This window comes from Bactrocera dorsalis, chromosome 4 (assembly GCF_023373825.1).
Source record: "Bactrocera dorsalis isolate Fly_Bdor chromosome 4, ASM2337382v1, whole genome shotgun sequence".
NCBI classification, from domain to species: domain Eukaryota; kingdom Metazoa; phylum Arthropoda; class Insecta; order Diptera; family Tephritidae; genus Bactrocera; species Bactrocera dorsalis.
Genome location: NC_064306.1, coordinates 35,447,647 through 35,472,289, shown reverse-complemented (window position 1 = coordinate 35,472,289; position 24,643 = coordinate 35,447,647).

The following is a 24,643-nucleotide window of genomic DNA, read 5'->3' as shown; positions in this document are numbered from 1 at the left end:
CACACTGATAAGGTCCAATCAGTTTGCTGACGGTGGGCTTTAATCTTTCACACAATAAGCTCGAAAGAACCTTATACGAGGTGTGTTCAAAAAGTATCGTGAATTTTGTGTTTTTTTCAAAAATTATTTATTTATTTATGAATATCTATTTTGTCCCCTTCAAAGTAATCCCCATGAGATATTAAGCACTTTCGCCAACGGTTTATCCAATCTTTGAAGCACTTCAAAAAAGTATTTTTTTTTATCTTCTTCAGCTCCTCCTTCGATGCCGTCTTTATCTCGCCAAAAGAAGCGTAACGTCTTCCTTTCATGGGCCTCTGCGGCATAATTAGTGTGTTGTTTTTGACGAAAAAGTCGCGCACAAGCAACGAGGTGTGAGCAGGGGCGTTATCGTGGTGCAAAAGCCAATTTTTGTTCTTCCACAAATCCGGGCGTTTCTGGCGGATTGCTTCGCGCAAATTTCGCATAACTTGCAGGTAATATTCCTTATTGACCGTTCTTCCCTGTGGCAAGAACTTATGATGCACCACGCCCCTGCAATCGAAGAAAACTGTCAGTTACGATTCCTGATACTTTTTGAACACACCTTATATGCGATGTTGAGAAGGCTTAACCCACGGTAGTTGGCGCAGATTGTGGGGTCTTCCGTTTTATGGACTGGGCAGTGCACACTTTAATTCCAATCGTCCGGCATGCTTTCGCCTGACCATATTCTATAAAGAAGCTAATGCATGCTCCTTATCAGTACTTCGCCACCATATTTGCTCGGCCGGCAATCCATCGGCCTCTGCTCCTTTGTTGTTCTTCACACGGGTAATTGCTATTCGAACTTCTTCATGGTCGGAAATGTCTGCACCTCGAGACGTGTTCCATCCATAATTTCAGTATCCTCTGTGCATTAGTCACTAGATCACCTCTGGGGTTCTACAAGAGTATGATCCAGTCTGAGTTAGTATAAGGCCTTTTATACTATTTGTAGTATATGGTTTCCTAGTTTTACTATGCGCATGGGATATCCATAATCATGAAAACGCAAGATATAAATCGTCCACTTTCAGATTTCATACTAACTCTTCTAGCAACAAAGATTTATATCCTAACGTCCTGTTAAAAGCCGATTTGATCCTGATTGACGCCCAATCCAATCTGAAAACTATATTTTTTTATGCTTAGTTTATCTAGTCCGAACCCTCTTTTCCTAGCAGATATTCTGCTTATCAATTCATTGTAAGAAGAAGGTTTACTTTAGCTTTTAGTTATAACTTTTTCACACAGTTGAAGTCCTTGAAAGAGTTATAAAATATTGCAACTATGCAATCAGTTTTTCAACATTTTCTCGTACTTTATTTGATTTTAACAGATGTAGATCCAAATATTTATGCATTGTGCGGATGAAATAAGCTTAATTTTATGGCTAAGAGGAAGCTAACAGAACGTATCTCGGTAACATAGTTCTCATTTAGTATTTAGCTGCTAAAAAGTGAATTGTAAAATCCCCGAATTATCATAGTAAAACACGCTTTTTTGGAGAAATTTTATTTTTTTATTCAACACTGTTCCCTTCAGGGGTCATACACTGATTATAGTGACCCTCCAACTTTTAGATACCATTTTTATAGTACAATTAATCTTTTATTTCAAAATGGGCTAGATTTTCGGCGATTACCTCTTCATTCGACGAAAATTTATTCCCAACGAGCACTCTTTTGAGATCTGAGTATAGCAAATAGTCACTGGAGATCAGATCTGGATTAAACAGTGGATGTGAAAGCAATTCGAATCCGAATTCCTGGATTTTTGTCATCATTTTCGCTGACTTGTGACACGGTGCATGTTTTTGGTGAAACAGCACTTTCTTTATCTTTAAAAGACAACGGTTTTGACCGATTACGTCTTTAAAACGATCCAATAACGCTGTGCTGTATTGATAATGCTTCCTTTTTCAAAGTAGTCAATAAGTAATATTTCATGGGCATCCCAAAATACAGACGTCATAACATTGCTAGCCAACTATTGCATTTTTCCATGCTTTGGAGCGAGTTCATCATATGCGCTCCACTTTGATGACTGGCGATTGTACTTCGGAGTGAAATTTTGGAGCCATGTTTCGTTGAGTGTCACATATCGATGCAAAAACTTGTTACGCTTGAACATATCCAAGCAATGCTCTGAAACGCGAATTCGTCGTGGTTTTTGGTTAAAAGTGAGCTCGTGCAGCATTCATTTTGCACCGAGCTTTCTTATACCCAAATATTCGTGAATGATGTGATGTACACGTTCAGTTGATATCTTTGGATTGTCAGCTATCCCGAACAACTTCTCTTTCTGGTCATCCAAAATTATTTTGTGCATTTCTTTGATGTTTTCGTCGGGCGTCTAATGCGTTCACGCCTTCGGTGTTTATTTTACCACGTCTAAATTTATACGTATCCTATCTGATGCTTGATTTTTCTGGAGCAATGTCCGAGACTCGTCATCAAGCCAAGTTTTTGCTTCAACTTCTTTTTTTTCCTTCGAAAAGCAATATTATATCAACACGCGAAGTTCCTTTTTATACATTTTTTTTACAATAAAAAAAGTTGCTTCCCTCAAAATGTTATAACTCATAAAGTAATGATCCGACGCTGTCAAATTTATACACGCGCCTTTCTATGCTTAGGGCTAACTAAAAATTATATGAATTTAATTTTATGTATCAGGCCGGTGACTTTTCATTTCATTTTCATTTCACCTGTTTATAGGAGCATCGGTGGGTGCTATAATAGAAACCGCAAAATTCTGCTTAGTCCTCCCCACTATACGTTGAAGGTTTTTAGCGATTATTAGCTATATTAGACCCTGTAGATAAGAAGTCGCTGTAAAATATTTCTGGCTTGACTATAATTTCATTCTTATTTCGTTATTGGCTTAAGCGAAGTTTTCTCTCTAAATAAGCCATTGGAACTTTAACAGTTCAGAAATGTGGTAAGGAAGGCATTCACGCAGTGTAGTTTGAAAAGTAACTTAAAACTTGAACCTAGCATTTACTTAGATATTTAGCATGCAAATTTACAGAAAAAATCTCCTATATGTGTTATAGAGAAAAATGATCCTCTTATGGTAGGCAAAAACCAAATTTACTTACCCAGGAAAAGCTTCTTTTTCTATCATTCAGCCATCCAAGAAAAAATGAATATTGTAGGTTTACTACACTATATAGGATGAATTCAAAAGAAACTCACAAAATAAAAACCTTGGACAATATCCAGCGAGTTTTTCGGTACCAAAATGTATATAAAATACTATAAGAATCTTATCGAATTAGTGTTAGTAGTGTTCCCTATGTAGTTTTGCCTGTTATTTCAAGGATTATTTAAAAATAAATTGTCCTGAAAAGTAAAATAAAATATGAAATATTTATAATTACTTACCATTATAGAAAGTAGACTATCTGATTTAATGTACTTTCCGATCGTCGTACCGTGACCACATTTAGAAGATTGTGAACTGGAAGCCAATTTATGAAATTAGTGAAATAGTGGGCCCGCTTAACACGAAAAACTTGAGTTCCATTGAAAAATTAATCAAAAAGCCAAGAGTATGAATGAAACTCAAGGGAAGTAACATACAAGGTAATTTAAATACAAATGTGGCACAACAAAAGGATTACTGCTTGCAACAAACTGAGCAGTCAAACAACGTCTGTACAAAAAACTCGCGCCCTTTAGCACACCACGGCGTATGAGCAACGCAACAAATGACGGCAACCAAAAGGCTGGCGCGCTGTCACTGGGGTATTAAATATACGCGTTTAAGCTCATACATATATGTATTTATGCAAATGCTCAAATATATATGCATATATGTTCCACTTAAAAAGCTTGCTTTTATTGAAAATTACGAGCAATTTTAAATTATTTATGCATATTTTGCGGCCACACACACGCTTACCTATGTGTGTGCTTACACGTAAAATGCGACGCGCGCGTGGCAAGCGAAAATAGGGGGCGTAACTGAGCGCTAAAAAAAGCAAAGGAACAAGACAGACGTGTGTTCAGGAAAAAGTCTTATTTGATTTTGCTATGTGTAGGTGTATGTGTGTGTATATGGAGCTTGCGCGTGTGTGACTATGTAATGCTGTGCATTAGACAAAACAGCGATAAGAGTGCGCGTGCTACGATTCAGTAAAGAGGCGCGGGCTGTCAGCAAGCCACATACCAAGCAGAAGAAAGTACAAACAGACAGACAGACAGACAGAAAGAAATTAGGTAAACAACTGTAAATAGTAAAAGAATTCAAGTAAAATGTAGTTTTGAAGATTTTATATTGATTGTGGACGCTCAATTTATATGACAGCTATATGTTATCGTGGTCCGATCTGAATAATTTTTTGGCAGATTATAGTGATGCTTTGGAAAGGAATGCTTGAGAAGGATAATGAAGATAGCTTGTCAAAGAAAAAAGTTTTCCATATAAAAACATTATTTTGATCGATCAGTTTGTATGCCAGCTATATGCTATAGTTATCCGATCTGAAAAATTTCTTCAGATATAATATCAATGACTTAAGTAATCATATGTGTCAAATATTGTGAAGATAACTTATTAAATAAAAAAGTTCTCCATACAAGGACTTTGTTCTGATCGATCAGTTTGTATAGCAGCTATATTCTCTAGTTGTCCGACTTTAACAATTTCTTCGGATATTATATTAAGACCTTGAATAATCATTTATGTCAAATATCTTGAAAAAATCTTTTCAAATAAAAAAGTTTTCCATACAAGGACTGTTTTTTCGTTGATCAGTTTCTATGGCAGCTATATCTTCTAGTTGTCCGATTTTGAAAATTTCTTCGGATAAAATATTAATGGCTTAAATAATCATATATGCAAAATATCGTGAAGATAGCTTTTCAAATAAAAAAAATTTCTTTACAAGGACTTTATTTTGAATGATCGGTTTGTATTGCAGCTATACACACAAGTGGTCAGATCTGAATAATTTCTTAAGATATTATATCAATACCTTAAGTAATTATTTTTGTCAAATATCGTGAAGATAGCTTGTAAAATAAAATAGTTTTCCATATAAGGACTTTATTTTCAACGATCATTTTGTAGGGCAGCTATATCCTTTGGTTGTCCGATTTTAACAATTTCTTCGGAAATTATATCAATGCTTTAAATAGTCATCTGTGCTAAATATCGTGAAGATAGCTTGCCAAATAAAAAAGTTTACCATACAAGGAATGGAGTTAGATCGGCCGATTTGTATGGCAGCTATATGTTAAAGCTGTCCGATATCAATGGTTTCGACAAATAAGTAGCTGCTTAGTAAGAAAAGTACGTATGCGAAATTTCGGGTCAATATTACAAAAACTGTGGCATTAGATCGGGGCATAGCAAAATCGCCTCAGCTCATCATACTGATAATTTATATAGTATAAATACTTTAGCAGCTCTCCGATGTTTCTTTCTTAGTGTAAAAACTTCTAGGAAAGTTTATATACAATACTATACTACTGTACACAGTTAGGGTATAAAAAGAAATCGAGAAAAATGTTTCAGCAACACCAGTGCAAACTTTGTGAGCTACAAATGCTCAAAGAATGCCGAGTGACGCCCCACCATTTACAATGAAAATGTAATTTTTACTTCAACAGCAAAGCGAATTGCAAAGTTTATTACTTTAGCAGGTTTGTGTTTCAATTTTTTTCTTCGAAAATACTTTCACCAAAAGGAAATTGGAGCTTTAAGCAAGAATATGGCGAACTTAAGTACCCGCTTTCAGGCACATCGACAGCCATTAGCGGCGGTGATGAGAGACAACAGTGGGGTAGACCAATAAGAGAACAAAATTTTGTACACGCAGCAACAACAACAACGGTTTAGGCATGTGAAAAAAAGCGTACGTGCAACACGCAGCAAATACTTTGTCGCGAATGTGTGAAAACGTGACACATTTACACTTGATGCCACTCAAGGGCATGATAAGGCATTTCGGCTACAGATTCCATTTGCCAATAACAACAACAACGCAAATCGGTAAGACGACTAACACCACCAAACACACGTTTGTTTGTAGCAAATTTCAAGTTACGTATACGCACTGGTGGCCGACGCCGCGGCTGGTGGGGGAGGGAAAGGTAAAATACTTGCGGTAATACAATGTTAAGCGTGCCACGCCATGTTGTGGCGCTTTGTGGGCACTCCAGCCATATACACACACACACACACATACGCACGCGCGCCACAATACGCTTTTATGCGTATTTCTTTTCATGTATTTGTTTTACAAATTTATTTACTTAAATTTGGTGTTTGAGCAGTTTGTACTGCGGGCGGATTTTCGTGTCACTTGTCAATCTCGGCTCATATTTGGCAGTTCGCCGGGATTTAAACGTGTGCCGGCAGTGGCACACCTTGTGCCATAGCTACGTGCCCGTCTGTGTGTGTGTGTGTGTGGGTTGCGCATTTGGCGCTTTGTTCACGCACATGTTTCGCATGCGAGTGTAATTGAAATTTACAATCAACCAACGAGTTGTAAACTTAATTCCCATTCATTATGTGGCAGCGTTGCCTTCTTAACATTCCACAGCTGCGGGCTTAACAGCTGCCTACACACACACACACATGCAAACATGTAAACACCTCGGAAATGTAGCAGCAACGCTTGTGCGGCAGTAAGGAGTGCGAGCGGCTCTCCAACCACTCTTAAGCGTCTAACTTGCCTTCTTGCCGCACACACTCCACTACACACACATACACCGCCGTGTGTTTAGCACGACTTCTTATTTCATTTTAACACACACACGCGCACTTAACCTCTTTTGTAGGGGCCTCTGCGTACTTTACATGCTTCAATCTCACAATAAGCATGTAGATAATGGAGTTTTAGCGCTTCTCTTTTTTCTCTAACTCGCACTTAATGAGTCGCTGTGCATGCTGTTTGGCGCTGGCTTATTTAAAATACGTGACTTTTGCTGCTGACACACACACACAAGCATGTTTGTATACATACATACATCATACATAAATGCCAGCAACTAAGCAAATAATAAGTTGCATGCATGTGTGCGTATGTGTTTTCATGTGGCACTCATATGTCGACGTCACGTTGCCGCTCGTATTTTGTAAAATTAATTACCGTTAATTTTTCTACAAACGCACTAACTCGCCCCCAACCGCTGTCATCGTGGCGCGCTCTCAACCGCAAAGAATTCGCGTAATTTGTATTGACAGCGGCGCTGCGTAAGCATTTATCTGCTCATACCTTAAATTGCAGCGCTCATGTGCCGCTGATGTAGATAAGCCGGCGCTAATTGTATTTGTTTGTTGTTTTCGTTGAACTGTTGAATGTGGCAAATACTTGTGAATGCATGCAGCCAGCGGGAGGCGCGTTTAAGTAATTTTGTGGTGTCTGCTTACTGGGTGGAGTTGATAGTTTCCGCGTCAATAAATATTTCCTTGAATGCTTATTTGGGTATAAGGTCCTTTAGAGTTAATAAATAGTTGAACTCTAAGTAGTAATAAGCTCAAAAGCCACAGCTAGTGTTATCGTTTATAAAACACTTTACGAGGAGCAAAGATTCCTTACAAGACATTGGTTTTGTTCGGTTAATTTGTATGGCAGCTATATGCTATAGAGGTTCATTCTGAGCCATTTCTTCAGAGGATCCACCATTATCTTCAGCAATAATCCAAGCCAAGTTTCATGAAGTTATCTAGTCAACTAAAAAAGATTTCCATACAAGCTTCTGATTTCGATTGTTCAGTTTGTATGGCAGCTATATGCTATAGTCGTTTAATCTGAACAATTTCTTCGTAGATTATGCCATAAAATACCAAATTCTAAGAAAAATAGTAGTAAAAGTAAAACAACTCGCTTTTACTCAATTTCGCACCAGAAAATAGCTAATTTCTGGTATTAATATATAACCCTTTATTCCACAAAATATTTTGTAGAAGATTTGACATACTTTACTTGGAATTCTATGGAATTCCTGTTGCAAAAATTCCTCAGATTCGTTTCGGTTAACCCGTATTGTCCTAACCTTATTTTCCTGACTGAAAATGTGCATATATTTTGAGTCGTCAACATGTTGAAAAATTACTTCTTATTTAAGTATAACGTTCCTCTCCACAAAATCGGGCATATGGTTCTATGTTCAAAATATGCAAATAGTGTTATTTCCTTATTACTCCAAACATTTTTTGTAGAGGTGCAGCATGCCACCATGTGAAGCAACCACATACCAAGAGGCCCCTCACCATACTTCACTGTCTTTGTAACTTGGTTCCTTTGGATGATTTACTCAAGACGATGCCAGTTATATTTTTTTGACATCCCAAAAGGAGTAAATATTTATTAGACTGACCAGATTACCAGCTTCTAGTGATATGCTATTCAATTTTGATGCTCTGTGGCGTATTTCATCCATACATTAACATTATTTACTGACAATGTATGTTTTTGTTTTTGATCGCTGTTATATGAACAGTTTTTTGTCCAGCGTTCTTCTGGCATTTCATTTACTAACAAGCTTATTTCTATAATAAGTTGTTGAATGCTTTGATGCCAAGTTCTCATTTCTTTTCGTATGTATGTTTTATCATTAGACGTGCGTCTGTATCCAACAAAATTTTGTTGTGACCCCTAACTTGTGTTTTGGGGACAATAGTTTGGCTTTACTGAACGCTTATGATTAATAATTGGCTTATTTTAAAGTCTTTACATTTCACTCATGTGGACGGCCTACTCTTTTGATAACTATCATACTTCCATCAATAAGTGGTGATAGCTTCTTCATTATTTTCAGGGAATTATTATAATAACTTCTAAAAAATATTTTGTTTTTACTAAAAAGTTTTGCATATATACAGACAGTTGGACGGACAGACTATAGCTAGTTAAATCGACTCAGCACGTAACTGATCATTTATGTACTTGTATATATAAAGTACTTTAAACGGTCTCTAACGTTTCCTTTTTGGTGTTACAAACATCGTGGCAAACTAAATATTCCTTGTTCAGGGCATAATTATTTCAAGTATTCGCTTTGGTTTGAATGTGATATTCTTAAAAGTATAGCAATAAAAATCTGCAAAAACAAAAAAGAAATTTTTTTCCAAATTTTACGCCAGGGTCTCCTTGAAAAGTCTAACCTCTTGGTAATACATCTTCAAATACAATAGATTTTGTGCTGTCTTATTTATTTTTAATAATTATACCATTTTACTAAGTATGTATGACTTAATTTAAAGTCTGGGTGAAATCGTAAAACAAATAATACACAAATCTTAAAATCCTTTGAAAAAATAGTATAAAGCATTGCCCACTTTGGGAAAATTTTCATATTTTCCAAAGTTGTTAAGAGTTTAAGAAAACTTAAAAAATTTTACCGTATATCCTTTTAATGCACAGAAAATGCGAGAAATGGCAACAGAGACAAATCTGCTTTCCCTAAAGCGCCATTTTTAACCCCAACAGTTTATTACCCTTTGCATTAGTTAACTAAATCACCAACAATATCATCAGCAGTAGGACGAATCTCCATTCCAAAACAAAAGAGAAATCGGTTTATATCTTCATTAAGTCCGCATATAACGAATATATAGATTTTCAACCCTTCATCAGAAGTTATACCGTATATTATCGGATCTTAACTGAAAAGCCTTAGAAATATTGGATAATTTTTACTTAGAGTAATGCGAACAAAAATCAATTATATTTGGTTCTGGAACTCACATATCTCACCAATAAATTTCCATTAAATTTTCTTTCCATTTTAAAGCAAATATACCGCTCTATAAGAAATATATTGTATATTCATAACAATAATTGATTTTTGTTCACATTACTCTAAGTAAAAATTATCCAATATTTCTAAGACTTTTCAGTTATATTGTTTATGAATATACAATATATTACTTATGGAGCGGTATTTATAGGCAAGGCCCTATAACCTGATATATTAATTTGCGTCAATGTGATTGAAATAAAAAAGGACTAGCATCTAATATTTTTTGTTTGCTTGATACTCTAAATTTTTCAGGTGCTTAGACAGTTTTGAGAAATCTCTTCAGGTATGAGGTTTTCATTAATTATTTATTTATTTATTATTATTTTTTCAATTATTATTTTTGTTGATGGAAAGCTGGACAGACAAATTTTGTAGAGAAATAAATTTTCTACAAAATTTTGAGGCTGGTAACCTATTTTCCAGAGTACCAAGTGAAAAAAAAATATAAATTTTTTTCTTACCGGCCTCAATAGGTTCTCGTATAAATAAATCAAATACTTTTCCATTAAGCTGTATGTTTATTTATCATTTCTCACTAGTTTACGCATAAACGGGTCAAAATACTTGACGCACACAAACACAGGCAACACGACATCGCATTTGAAAGCATATCTTTTGTACGATGCGGTTTCTGACACAGCCACGGTTATTATTTCTTTTCGGTAGGCACTTTCTATCAAATGTCTTTAAATTGGAGAATTCTTCTGCGATCTCATTCGGCAGTCGTTGTTGATGATTTTTTCATTCTCAAGATAATGGCAGTTGTTCAGAATCCATTCGTAATCGAAGGTGGCATAACTTAGCACAGTCAGTTTATCACATGCATTCCAATCGGTTGACTGTCAGTTCCTCTTTACGGTAGAATGTTGGGCCCATATTTTATCCATTCTCACATATTCCGGTTTAAGGACACAAATACTGATCAGAATAAACAATTATTTAATGCATTTTAGGCCTTTATTTCAGATCTCTGATGGATTGAATAGGCAGATAAGGAATACCTAAGTCCACTTATATGTATATATGACCCAGACCTTCATATCTACCTATAGCCTTAGGCTAATGACTGTTAGATATTTCATATTTTTATATTTAACTAGCTGTACATGGTCTTGCTACGCCTCCAACTAAAATAAATTTGAAAAAAAGGCATTACGCAAATACTCAATCCCTTTTCAGTCATTGTATTGATTTTATTCATCCATTGAAAATTAACCGTACCAACTCTGACACCTTCTTTGGCTTATGCCAAGCAACTTTGCTAAAGATACTCACATAATCGAGTACATAGTTTACGATTCTATAAAGGATATACAGACAAACGTTCTTTTTTATATATACAAATACTATATAGAATGTAGATATTGGGATGCTTTGTTATCTTTTCCTGTTAACAAATGATCTCTATGCATTGTTCTTGGACCTTTGAAAAAAGGTAAAGTAAATCAATTAATTCTTTACTTAACATTTTCTAAAAGAATAAAAAAGGCACGTCTTAACTTTATTAAAAATGATAGCAAAAGGCCCACAGCATTTCATGGGATACTTAAATTGAACTAAAACCGTTTTCTGATAATTTTGCAAGAAATAATAATATACATATATACATATAATTCCGTGGGCAATTAAAAGCATTACCTTCTATTTTACACAATATTATAATAGTAGAAAAATGCTCACTATTACCTCTTTATTAAATTTCTCGGTCATACTTAGCTTAACTCAACCTACCTAACCTTCATCTCTAACTCACCCTAATGTGCATATAAATTTTATATTTCTATTTTTACTACGGCCATTTATTTGATGCTATTTAATATTCCGCTATAAACTAGCTGCTTGACATTGAAGCGTTTTCGAGCAAAGCCCTCCAGCGACTTACCTTGAACTTGGCACATGGCGCTGTACTGCCAATGCGCCATGCTCGACAGCCAGGCAGTGGCACACGCGAAGGTGAAACCAGCGGCCAACAAACGGCAAACCGAAGGCAAGAGCCGAGTGGCACAATTCCTGCTGGCAACATGTTGCGCAAGCGGAAAGAGCGCTAGAGAGCGAGAGAGCGCATATTTATATGAAATACCGCTGAATCTGCACAGTTGCTAGCATTTGTTGTACAACAATGTTGCGAAAGGGAAAAATCCCAATATTAAATGGTCTTACCATTTAATACAGCGAAAATTTTGTTGTATCAATTAATATTCATTCACTTTAGATGAAGAAAGAAAAGATAATTAATAAGAATCTCTCAGAAGTTTGTTCAATTTTGTTTATGACCAAGGAATATGAAATAAAGATGGTCATTGCTTGCTGAGGAGTGGAAGTCTACAGCTTTCACGGTGTTGTTATTAACAACTAGTTCATTAACAGCCCTAAACAAACATGACAAATTCAACATCTTGCTAATTTGTCAAGAGTTAGGCTTCTGCCTGAAAAACACTACATTGATCCGGTAGACTAAAGCTAAGATTGACAATGAGCTCTTTATATAAAAGTTCCTATCAAACCTTTCCTCCTAGCTTCAAACCCATCAGTGAAATTCAGAACACCAACTTTGAAGGGAGTCCCCACCATCTATCAAGGATAACCCTGAGGCATTTCGCCTTGGTAGGAGGTTGAAGATGTGCATCTCAGAAAGAGGGGAGAGGCATGTTTTGGATCTTATATCTCTTAGTAAATAAAATCATTTCAGACCTACTGGGGTTGACGACTGAGCCGCTTCTATTCGACCCGGTTAGATACAACTTTGAGGTATCCTTCGGTTATCTCGTAGGTGGTATTTAAGAGTTTTTGTTTTACGATAAGAATAACATCGGCATTAGCAGCCGTCAGCGTCGTTCCTCGAATTCTTTAAATAGGTCTTTTATCACTATGATAAAAAGTGGTGGGGAAAGTAGCTTACCTTTTCTGTATTAATCCTTCGGGATGTGTTTGCACTGACACCCTTCTATGAATACTATGCATGACATGTTTGAAGCTCGATTTCACTCCCAACTTTATTGAAACCCCTGAATGTCGAGAAAGGCGCGAATTTCTTGTGTACAAGGGCGCCCTCCAGCCATTGCACTACATCATGCAAAACAGTTTCGACCGACCATATTGGACCTTTAACAGTTTACCTATTGGTACTATGATATTAGGTTAAGACTCTCCGCTGGAATACGTCTAAAGCCTCAGAAATCATGACAGCCCTCCACACTTCCGCAAGAGGCTCGCCACAATGGTTTGTTGCTTTTTTTTAACTCGGATTTGTACACAGGCCAGTCTTGCCTTATACAGCGCCCAATTGTCACTGGAACTACTTCTACGGGCTTTTTTGAAGAGTTTTTCTTTGCCTTTCTAAATTTTCAGAGCAGAGAATTTTTAAGGGTAGTCCCACACACCGAGCTGAAACTATTCAGGCGCGGTTGGAAGAACTACATATCGGAATAATAGTTATCCTTAACTCCCCATATAGAACATGCTGAGTTTGGGCCTCTGGCCAACAGGGTACAATGAGTTTGCCACGACTTTTTATTATCCAAAAAAAAACCTCAGAGACAACCAAGTGTATATAAGGGTGTTTTTTTAACTATTAATTTTTTTCAATCCCATCATGAAATTTCCTTGGAAATATCCTAAAAAAATTCCCTGAAAATTTTAGCCCTTAATATTAACATTAGGAATTGGACCAAGCCCTGTAAAATTTTCCATCGAAAATACTCTACAAGGTCCGAGGTCAAAATCACTATCATTAATACTTCTCGAGATATTCGACTTTTAAGTAAGGCTTTATAGAATTTTTATTGATAGTATATATTAAAAAATCTATGAAAATTGCATACAGCCTTACTTAAAAAGCTGAATACATATCTCGAGAAGTATCAATGATAGCAATTTTGACCTCGGAGCATTTTTATAGCAAATAAAATTTCCTACAAATTTGTCATGTCCATTTTTTCTATAGCTCCTGTCATTTACGAGATATATACAAAAAAATGCGAATTTCTTGGAAAAGTCGGGCTTAGAGCCCCGTACTACCTCGCCGATGTGAGTTACGACTTTGTTGCACGGGGCACTTTTGTAGAGTGAACAACTCTGAGTAATATGCGTCTTAAGTCAAAGCGATACCATAAAATACCTCTTATCTGTAGGAATTTAAAGATAAATACATATATACATACTCGTATAAGTCATCAACGTGACGAACTGAGTCGATTCAGGTGTTCAACAACTATACATAGTACATATATAGAAATAATGAAAATTATCCATAATCAGTCATCAACCTTCCCACTAAATACATAAGTGACTTTAATAACGTAAAGATTCAGGTGTCTTAATATGCAAACATCCCGATTGTCAAAGGTTTTGTGCCACCCTTGGTGCAACTCTTATTAATTTAACGTTACCCAGATAAACATTTAAAGTCAACGGCATTTCTAAGGCTTTTAATTCGAGCAGCCAATTGAGAGTTCATTTTCAATAAAATGCGGAACTCTAACTGACCACCCAATCATTTTTGCAGCTCATTAAAAACGTGAAATATCTTGGCTTTATGTAAATCAACTAGCGAGCATATAAATCACAAGGCGAGAAAACATAACCGAAACAGAAAGTACCAGCGGCGAATGCGATAAAATGCCAAAATGCAAAAAGTGTAGGGGAGCGTAATAAAAAATGAGCAAATAAAAATAAAAAATAAATAAATACAACACCAACACATGCACACAAGTGTGAGGCGCTCGTGTAATATGGCGTCGCATAAAAACGCTTGCCACTAAGGCGGCCACAAATATTGCCCTCGAGGCACTCAGCGGTCAGCTCCTTTGTGCAAACTACTGAGGCGAGCGCGCGGTATGCAAAGCACCGCAGCGGCGGTGGCCACACTGCCAACAGTTGAGCCAGTGCTGCCATTGCAGGCGTGGGCGCCAATACTAGGCGGGCATTTTTACTGTTTATACACATTTTTAATCACACTTAATCTCATTTTTATATCTGGGTCAGCAACTTGGGTGACTTCTTGGCGCAACGTGCGGTTGTTGTTGTTGTTGCTATTTCTGTGTGTTTGTGTTTGTCTCTCTACCTCTACATCTGCTTTGCGCTTTTATTTACTCACAGCGGCTATTTGTCTAATGTACAAACACCCGGTGGGGCGATCAGCTCACGCCTCCCCCTCCTCCCACGAGTCATCAAGACGACCGTGAAAAATATGCTTTGAGCTGCTGAGCAGCGTTGTCCACTTGCGGGGCGAGCTTGTGCGCCAAAGCGTTGTGAAAGTTTATTTACCTAGTTTTTTGCTTTGTTTTTTTTTTTTTGGTCGCTCGGCTATTACTGTTATCACGCAAATAAAAGGCGTTAATTTGTTACCGGCTCAACGCGTATTATCTGCGCTTGTGATAGACTCGCATTTTTTGCTCGCTATTTTTACGAGCAGGTAATTTACGTAACGATATGACATTTCTTAATTTACGACGCGCGCGCGACTGAGCAGACAGTTTTATGCAACAACGAATGAAGATGTGCACGGAAAGACGAAGAAAAAACGAAAAATTGAAATGAAGACGCTAAGAGCAATAAACGTGGCATAAATTGATGGGCAGGTGTGAGAGCTTATGAGTCAGAAATGCTAAAAATAGAAATTACAACAACAACAATGGACGATGAGATCGTTTTACGCCAGTCTAGATACACGTGCATATCCATACATACATTCATGCATTCTTACATACATAAATACATACATTCATACATACACATGCATACATATCACCACACACACCTACAAACGGCCAAACACACATCCATATACATATAAACACTCTCATTTTCCATAATGTCCACGTGGTGCGTCTGGGCGTATACGTAACATTTGCGCCTCGAAAATGAAAATAAACCAAAGAAATCGCATTATAACGCTATAATTACTTTACATTTGTATTGTAACTGTTGATTTTAATTATAATTTCCATGCTCGCTGCCAATTTCCATGAAACAGCAACAAAAACAAAAGCAACAAACTGGCAAATAAATTATTTCAATATACCGTGAAGCTTAACAAAAACTCGGCCCGTCGCCATACAACAACAAAAACAACGCTAAAATTACCAACACACACACATGCAGCTTTACATATATGCACACTCATTAAAGTTACTACTTAATGCGTAAGTACCGCAATAACAACAACAAATGGCAGCCAGGCACACACACACACATTAACACTAACAACGCGCCTGAGTCACAAAATAAATGCGAATTTTAATGAAGAAATCCCCCCCAAAAGCGGCAAAAAACCAAAGCTGGTAATGAAAACACAGCGAAAAAGATGAAAACGTTGCGCGGACAACTTGTAAAGCGAACCTTTTAGTGTACAAAAACAACAAATTAATGCGCTAAATTACGAATGAAATTAAAAGCAGGAAAAAAACGCTAAAGAATCTGTATGCAAACACTTTATAAACAGACGCCGAGAGTTTGTAGCACACGCACATTTAATTTAATATGTATACAGGGTGCGCCAAGTAGTTTTGAAAAAAAACTGAAAGATTTTTATTTAACCTCACCTCCTAATTTAATTGGACTAATTTATTGCCACTTGTGAATTTCAAAAATCTACGAATATTGATCGGGTATATATTATACAATTTTTTTTTGTGAAAAGTATAACAAATATTTTCTGGTACAACAGCGTATTTGTAAATAATTTTTAACTTAGATTTATCGGCCTCAGAAACTTGAAGCGCGCTTCCTTGAAACCCTGTTTTTAGAGTCGGGGCGGAAGCTGGACCGATGTTCTCGAAAAGTCCACACGGCCTTCTTAGGTATCAGGTAATGGTCGAAGGAATCAGGTTTTTTGATAATAACTTCAACTTTCAACACTCTGTAGTGTAAATTTTATACGCAAAAAAATATTTTTTTTCTCTTTTTTTTTTGGACTTGACATTTTGTAAAAAATCAAAATTCTGACTAGTCTTTCGATCGTTACCCATATTCATTTATTGTACTAAATTTAATTTTTTGGTTTTTTTTGTGATAATTTTAGACAGAAAACTCTTTCTCACCGCCAGATACTATTTTTCAGATGTCCTCCTGTAGACGGCTACAGATTCAAAGGGATCCAAAATTTTTCAAAAGTAATCACAGATTTTAACGTACAAAAAATACTCTAAATACGCATTACTTCTTATTATATACTAAAATTCATTATATTTTTTTTATATGACAAAATGTCTACATAAAAAAAAAATTCAGGAAAAAAATAGTTTTTATGCCTTGCAACTGAATACACGTATAAACCCTTAAGTGAACGCCCCACCGAAATTGATAATTCTTTCTTACTTTTCCGTTATTATTCAATCAAGCCGCTCAATATGGTAGCGACTCCCACCTGAATGTTTTCTGAAGCTCGTCAATGACCCACGTGTTTTAACGACACATGCTTTGCTTCTCAACCAACGCCAACAGAAGAAGACAGAGAGAATAAAATTTTGAGACCTTTGGATCCAGTCATGATAAGTTATCTTGACATCAGACATTTTATCACTTTCTGTTACAAAAACTAAATAATTTCATTGTCAGTGAAGCTCAATACGTCGCCTTACTAAAGCAGTAACAATCAAGAACCTTGCCCTGCTCGCAGCGGGCAGATCTCAGGAGCCAAAATTCGTCGATATCGATTTTTTTAGATTTTTTCCTCTTTCATAAGAAAAAAAATAACTAAAACGTCAATTGAACGGTCCCGGTGCTACCACAGTGAAACACATTTTCTTTAATTCTTTTTTATTCACTATAGTTCTCTACAAGGATGATACACTATTTATCGCGATATTCATTTCAATACCACTTCTGTAGAACAATTTGAATTTTTCTTCAAATATGTCACAATTTCGGCGATTCTCTCTTCATTCGACGAATTCGAATTTCTGCGCAGCGAGCATTCTTTTGAGCTCTGAGAACAGGAAATAGTCGTTCCAGCCAGATCTAGAGAATACGGTAGATGAGGAAAAGACTCGAAGTACATTTCAAGGATTTTTGCCATCATTTTCACTTTTAACGCGGAGCATTGCCTTGATGCCAGAAACTAGCTTTGAAGGAAGTTTTGTTCAGTTGATATCTTTAGAGAGCCTGCTATCTCGAACAACTTAATTTTATGCTCATCCAATATTATAAACATTTAATTGAAACATGAAGATTATTAAATTAAATATAGTAGTTTTTATACTGTTTAATATCATAGTGGAAAATTTTTAAATCGATCTTCTAATATCAAATCCTACAAAATTAAAAAAATACATTATAAATCATAGACATGCGAGGTACATACTTTATTGCAATGATTTAGTGTATTGAAAAAAAAAATTCACAAAACAAAACGATGCCGGCCAAGTTTTGAGAATCTTTCGAGGACTTCTTCTGCAGTGACTTCAATGGCATGATGCGTGTGCAGCAACGCCAGACCGATCAATCTATCTTGAAGCATGTTCGTCCTCAGCCACGTTTTCATGCTACGAAGTGACGAAAAAAGAGTTCAAAGCTCGCATTCTTCAATGTTTCCAATGCAGTAGTCGGTAACTTGTTGTCTGTTGACTTTTGCTCCTGTTCCAATAGCACTGCCAGTGATCAAGTCCACCTTTGAGCTTCAAGATTTTCGAGTTCTTTGGTTTTCAAAGCACGTACTTCTTCTGGGAGCAGCAAATTTAGTTCAAATTCATCCAATACTTCTCTAGAAAAGCACGTCTTCAAATCTCTGCCGATTATATCCAACAGAGGTTGGAGGTTCAGTTCTGCCGCAATTTTTTTCGTGCCTGAATAAATGGATCGAAAATGTTCCTCAACTTTTTGTCTTTGCCAAATTGATCGATTCTTTCTGGAAAATCACTGTCGTTGCTTTTCCCGCTGTTTCCTTATTTTCACAGTTACTAATTTTTCTATATTGGAAAACTTGAAAGATAAACCGCGGGGAATATATCAGTCGAACATGTCACAGATGGAGCTGAATGCAACATCTATTTCAGCCGCGTCACTTCAAATATAGCACTTTCAGTTAGGGATCTGATTGGATTTATTAACAATTTAATATGCATACGTTACTACACTTTGTAATTTCTGTGATATCTTATTTATAATATTCAAAATTGAAGATAGTCTTTAAATTTTCCCCTGAACTAAAATGGAAAATTTCTGTTTCTTTATATTTTAAAATTTCACTATTCACCCCTCTGAATCCGCCACTGATCTTAGCAACACGCGAAATTCCTTTTTATCCATTTTCCCACCAAAAAAAAGTTGTTTCACTCAAAATGATATAATTTACAAACTAAGTAATGAACCGACAGCTGCCGAAAGTATACACACGCCTTTTGAAGATTATGGCTAAGTAAAAATCATATAGGTTTGATTCTAATAGCGCCATTTATATATCAGTCTAACAAACTTGTGTTGGTTATATTTTCGATGCAATGCCACATAAGGTTGCCAAAACATGCCCAGAACACTCCTAAACTAGGGAACATGTCAAAAATACTCAACTGTCACTCGAGCAGAAATTATTTCGCACCCTGTATGAAAATTATATTCAAACACAAGTTCATGTGCATATGCATGCCAGTATGTCTGCAAAGCATCCGTGTGTTCATATTCACACCAATGGACATTCACTAATTTAGTCTCACACAAACACATAAGTTTATGTATATAGTTTCTATGGAATGAAATACAAGCATACAGCTAGGCTCGCGCATATCACCGCTGGAATGCGGCCGCGAGCAATTTTTTTTAAGTAAATGCAATGAGTAAGGCAACGTAATTAAATAGAGCAAAATAAAATAATCTAAAACGAAAAATAAACACAATCACGCTGAATTCACTAAAACATTTTAACTGCGGATTTAAAAAATTTGCGCGAAAAAGTATGCCGCAACGCTTCACCGCATACGGACTTGACTTTCGCTGGCTTTCAGTGGCGTCGCGTTAATTTAATTTTCTCGCTCTCTTCTCTCTCAGATTTTTGATGTTATGTGCCTACATGTTGATTATTTAGTGGGTTAATTAACGAAATGACCTTCAAATTTGAATTCTGCACGTGGTGTTTACAGTTTTATATCACAGTACATATGTATGTACATATAAACCCATATATTTTATATACATACGTATAAATGCACGAAAATACATAAAAACAAATTCAAATGCATAAATATTAACTAACATATTCTCTCCCTCGCTTCGTCGTATTACATTTGCTTAAATGACCTTGAAATTGAAATCTTACTAATTATAATTTTTGTTTCGTGTTCCCGTTAGTTTTACCCATGGGTCCAATAATTGACTGGCATTGTGAATATCTCATTTTGGAAATTCGCTCTTAATAAAAAAACCAATAACCTCTCTTTAAAGATGTTTTAGTAATTGCATCGTTTTTGTAACCAAAAGCTCACAGCAAGATTTCATGGAATCAAGATATGAAAACATAAATCAGAAGTGCAGTCTTCTACACTTTAACTTGTCTTCAATGTCAAAGAGTAGAGATCATCCTTCATGATAATCAAACTCTGGAGCGAAGAGCGATGACGAACTTCTACTAGAAAGTAGCGGGCTAAATATAGTACTGCTCAGATTTGAAGGTATAGTAGAACCCGTGGCACGATGAGAACCTCATCTTAAATCTCTTCCAGTTTAGCCGTATAATTCCAATAATAATCAAATCTGTCCATAAATACGGACCTTAGTAAAAACAAGGCTATAATTTGTTTCTGAAGCATTTGAATTTTCTCAACTAACATTTATGAACTCAGTTCAAATAAGAATCAGCCTTGCTCTAAAACTGCTTCCTAAATTCTTTAGAGCACAAATCATTTTTATCTCCTGTGGATATTACAACAAAATTTTCTCATCACAGCGAAAGGCCTTCATATGGCACAGACTTATAAATTTCTCTAATCATTTCTATTAAAGGGTGATCCATTTCGAGGTTCCTTACATGTTGAAAGAAAAAAGAGAAACTTAAAATTTAATGGGAATGTTTAATATCATTTAAAAGAATATATTTTGATATTTATTTTTTGAAGTTTATCTCTTTCAAATGTTACCCACGGTTACGTTTCAGATGGTCTATCCATTGAGTCCCATTTTCGATGACTCGTTCTAGTATTTCGATCTGTAATGAGCGAATGACACGTATAATTTTTGGTTACAACGCCTGAATCGAATCGGGATTGTCCACGCAGACTTAATACTTTGCATATTCACATAGGAAAAGGTCTAACGGTGTGATATCGCAAATTTCAATTTCAGGCAATAAATAGTTATTTATCATGCCGCGATAACGGTCGCTATTGACGATTGCATTCTCACCGGCATTATTTTTGAAGAAATATGGACCGATGATTCCACCGGCCCACAGACCACACCAAACTTTTGCTTTTTCTGGACGAAGTACCAGCTCTTGAATCTATTCAGGCTGATCTCCATCCCCAAATGTGGCAATTTTGCTTATTTTCACAACCAATGAGCCTCACCGCTGAACAAAATTTGGTTCGAAAACGTGGGATCTGCTAGGAACTATTGTATGCTTTCAATTTAAGATCTCGACGTCAAATGTGCCAAGTTGCTGCGAAAGGCACCGAAATTACTCTGTATGGTATTTGTGAACACTCTCAGCTTGGCTTTCCATAATGAAATGCGACACAATACTCATGGCAACTTCAAACGACTCAATCGTAATCTGACAAAAAATGCCTTTGACATAAGTACCTCCATTTGGATCAGCCGTTTTAAAAGAAACATGTAGTATATCAACCCCTTCACAGCTGAAATAGATAAAATTTTCAATAATTGTAACCATTTGCTCTGAAATTATCTCATAGTATATTTGATATTGATAACTTTGTTTACTCGGTTTTGAATTATTTATGTCTTTAGAAATATATTTATGTGGAAGTAATTCTATAAATATTGATGCCCTATATAGCAATCAAATATTATAGGAAATTTTATCAAGTTTCTTAAAATATTTTTGCGCCAATAAAAAGCCTATATTTCTCTCATTAACTGTAACGGGGGCTGCATAAGACAACTGCAAGAACGGAAAATCGCATACCTTATATAAGAGAAGTATGGGAGGAAAAATGTACCCATTTCGAACATTTTTTAGGTTAGAGTTGTTACATCTTTGTTAATACCTGGCTAATACTATATGTGTGGAGAAGGTATAAAGCTTTTAACGTTAAAAACTGCAAACAAAAAATTATTGTAATGTAAAATGTTCCGGAAATTAATAAACACTTGAAACAATAAGAACCACCAGAAGGGTTATTCAACGTACCGCCAATCGATATTGCAATAAAATCATCTGCAAGATTGGCGGCGTTAGGTATGTATATTCTCCATAAGCATCTACATAAAATAGTCTACATATCTTCACACTTTATCTGGGAGAAAAGTTTCAAGTCACACCATAAGAAGGTGGATGGCTCAGGAACAAGTGACACGACAGCGGCACTTACCACATCTTTACACATACATATATCAATAATGGCTAATAGAGTGGGAGCCGGAATTTATTGCTCGCAGCTGGATGTCAGACGACAAGTCAGAGCTTCCTGAATACTACAGTATCCTTCAGGCGCAAGTATTTGCGGTCAGGAAAGGGCTGAGATAGCTAATAAAGTTAGAAACAATATAACGAAAGTCCTTAAAAAAATTAAGTGGCAATTGAGACAATAATCTCTTATCGGATTATGTCAGAGAGTGTCTTTAGAAACAAGGAGGCAGTACATGTAGCGGCTGTATGTATACTGGGTTTCGGGCGGCAACGGAACGGGAAACTAAATAGCTGATAAGATTGTCAAAAGTGCCATCCGACTGTCTAGTGAATCAGCATAGGAAATATGGAAGTCACTAAATGCGATACGCAGTGCAATTTTCGAAAGAGCTGACAGACGGATCAAGTTGAAATGGAATGGGCAAGATTATGCAGGATCGCCAAGATAATCGAAGAAAAACACGGTCTCGAAAAGAATACGGGTTGTTGACCTAATCACAGGACATTAACTTACTGGCATCACATGCGAGCCGGAAGGTCATAAGTAACGATGACACTTGCTGCAAGTGGAGGAAAGTAGACAGGAGAGACGCTAGAAATCTCCTGTTCTTCTGTCCAGCCTTATCTAGAACTCAGCTTAGATATCTAGGAGCCTAAACTGAGCCTTCTTCTGGCATTACTAAGGAGCAGTCGGTCTATGTATGGCGTGGCAGCTGGGCAGTCTAAATCATTTTTCCCCAAAGCAGGAGGATTCGATAAGATATTCTGCAGCAGACAATATTTTAATTAAAAAAAACTTATATAAAAAGATTAAACGGCCTTCAGTCAGCAAAGGGTTAAAACACATTGGTGCAACCTAACACTAGTGACAGCTAGATTAGAAAAAAAAGAAAAACAAAAAAAAACAACCGTTAGCAATCATTAGCGCAAATGTCAACCGGAGATTGCCAATTCCTGCCGCTTATTAAAATAACTTAAGTGAAAAATTACGAAGGGCGACCCAGAGGGTGCATGTGCAACATGCAACTACACTCACGTATGCACATTTAGCATATACGCGCACATAGCGCTACGCGTTTGTGCAATTTGCTTGCACTCGCAACTGAATTGATGAAAATTGCAAAAAAAAAAAGACGAAAACGAAAAAACTAAAAGTAAACTAAGCTGAAGGGAATATTTTTAAGTCATAATGAGACACGCTGCGACAAATTGCCAACATGTTGGCATGCGATTAAGTCATAATACGCACATTTACACATGCTCCACTGCAAAGTACTCAACACATACAACACAATCACACGCACACACACACATGCCGCATGCAGAGCGCGCTTGGTTGCTTACTATCAGTCTCCCGACAGGTTGACATCTCAAGAGAACTTTCAGCTGACACAGCCGCTGCCTGTTTGTGTTGCTGTTGTTATACTTATCTACTTTTTTCTTGCTTTGCATCGTTTGATGAGGGCGGTGCGCTGTTGTTGCGCTTTTGCCCTCGCCCTAACTGTGATGTAATGTTGCAAATTAACATTTTTTGCACCAAAGCTGCAACGGTGGGGCACAAACGCGTGGTCGTGGCTAAAGTGCGAAACACATTTTTGCACGCGTGTTTTCCCCCACTCCTCAGCTTCTTCGGCTATGTGACTTTTTATGCCTTACCTTCGCACATTATGCTTAAGGTAGCTTAGTGCCAACATAGCGGCAAGCAGGCATAAATGCCAACCGCCGACCGAAAAAGGCGCGCGCGCACACCTCCTGTGTGACTGACTGCTGCTTTGGCCGTCTGGCTGCCGTGAGCTGACTGCCAGTAATGGTTTGCATCAGAATTACACGCTTGCTGAGCAACAACTTGACATTATTAAATGTGGGAAAAAGTGAAATTTGATGTCAAAAAGTTTAAACGCAGCTAAAGAAAGGAACCATGCGGTCGCATTATGCTGCAAGGGGTTGTGAAGGAGTATGAAGGGAGTGCCGGTAGTTGATCGACTGCTGGTGGTGATGTTGATGATGCTGTTAACGGAAGGTGAGGTGCTTGTGCTGTGAGTGTCGTTGTTGGCTTCAACTTTTTGCAATGCTGACCTTAGAAGGGCCAAATATACACATACATATAAGGGTGGGAGAAAAAGATTTTTTTTTTCACTTCGTCCTCTGAAAAATTGGTTGATAGACAGCTCTGAAAAGGTTCTCCGAGGATGCGCTCTAACGGGAACGTCCGTTGCCTTTTAGTTTTCTATTTTTTCTTATATTGTGTAGTCGAAAAAATCTTTTCGTATTTTTAACCAAAATTCAACTTATTTTTTTTTATTAAGAATGAACTTTAATGGATCAAATATGTAAATTCTGG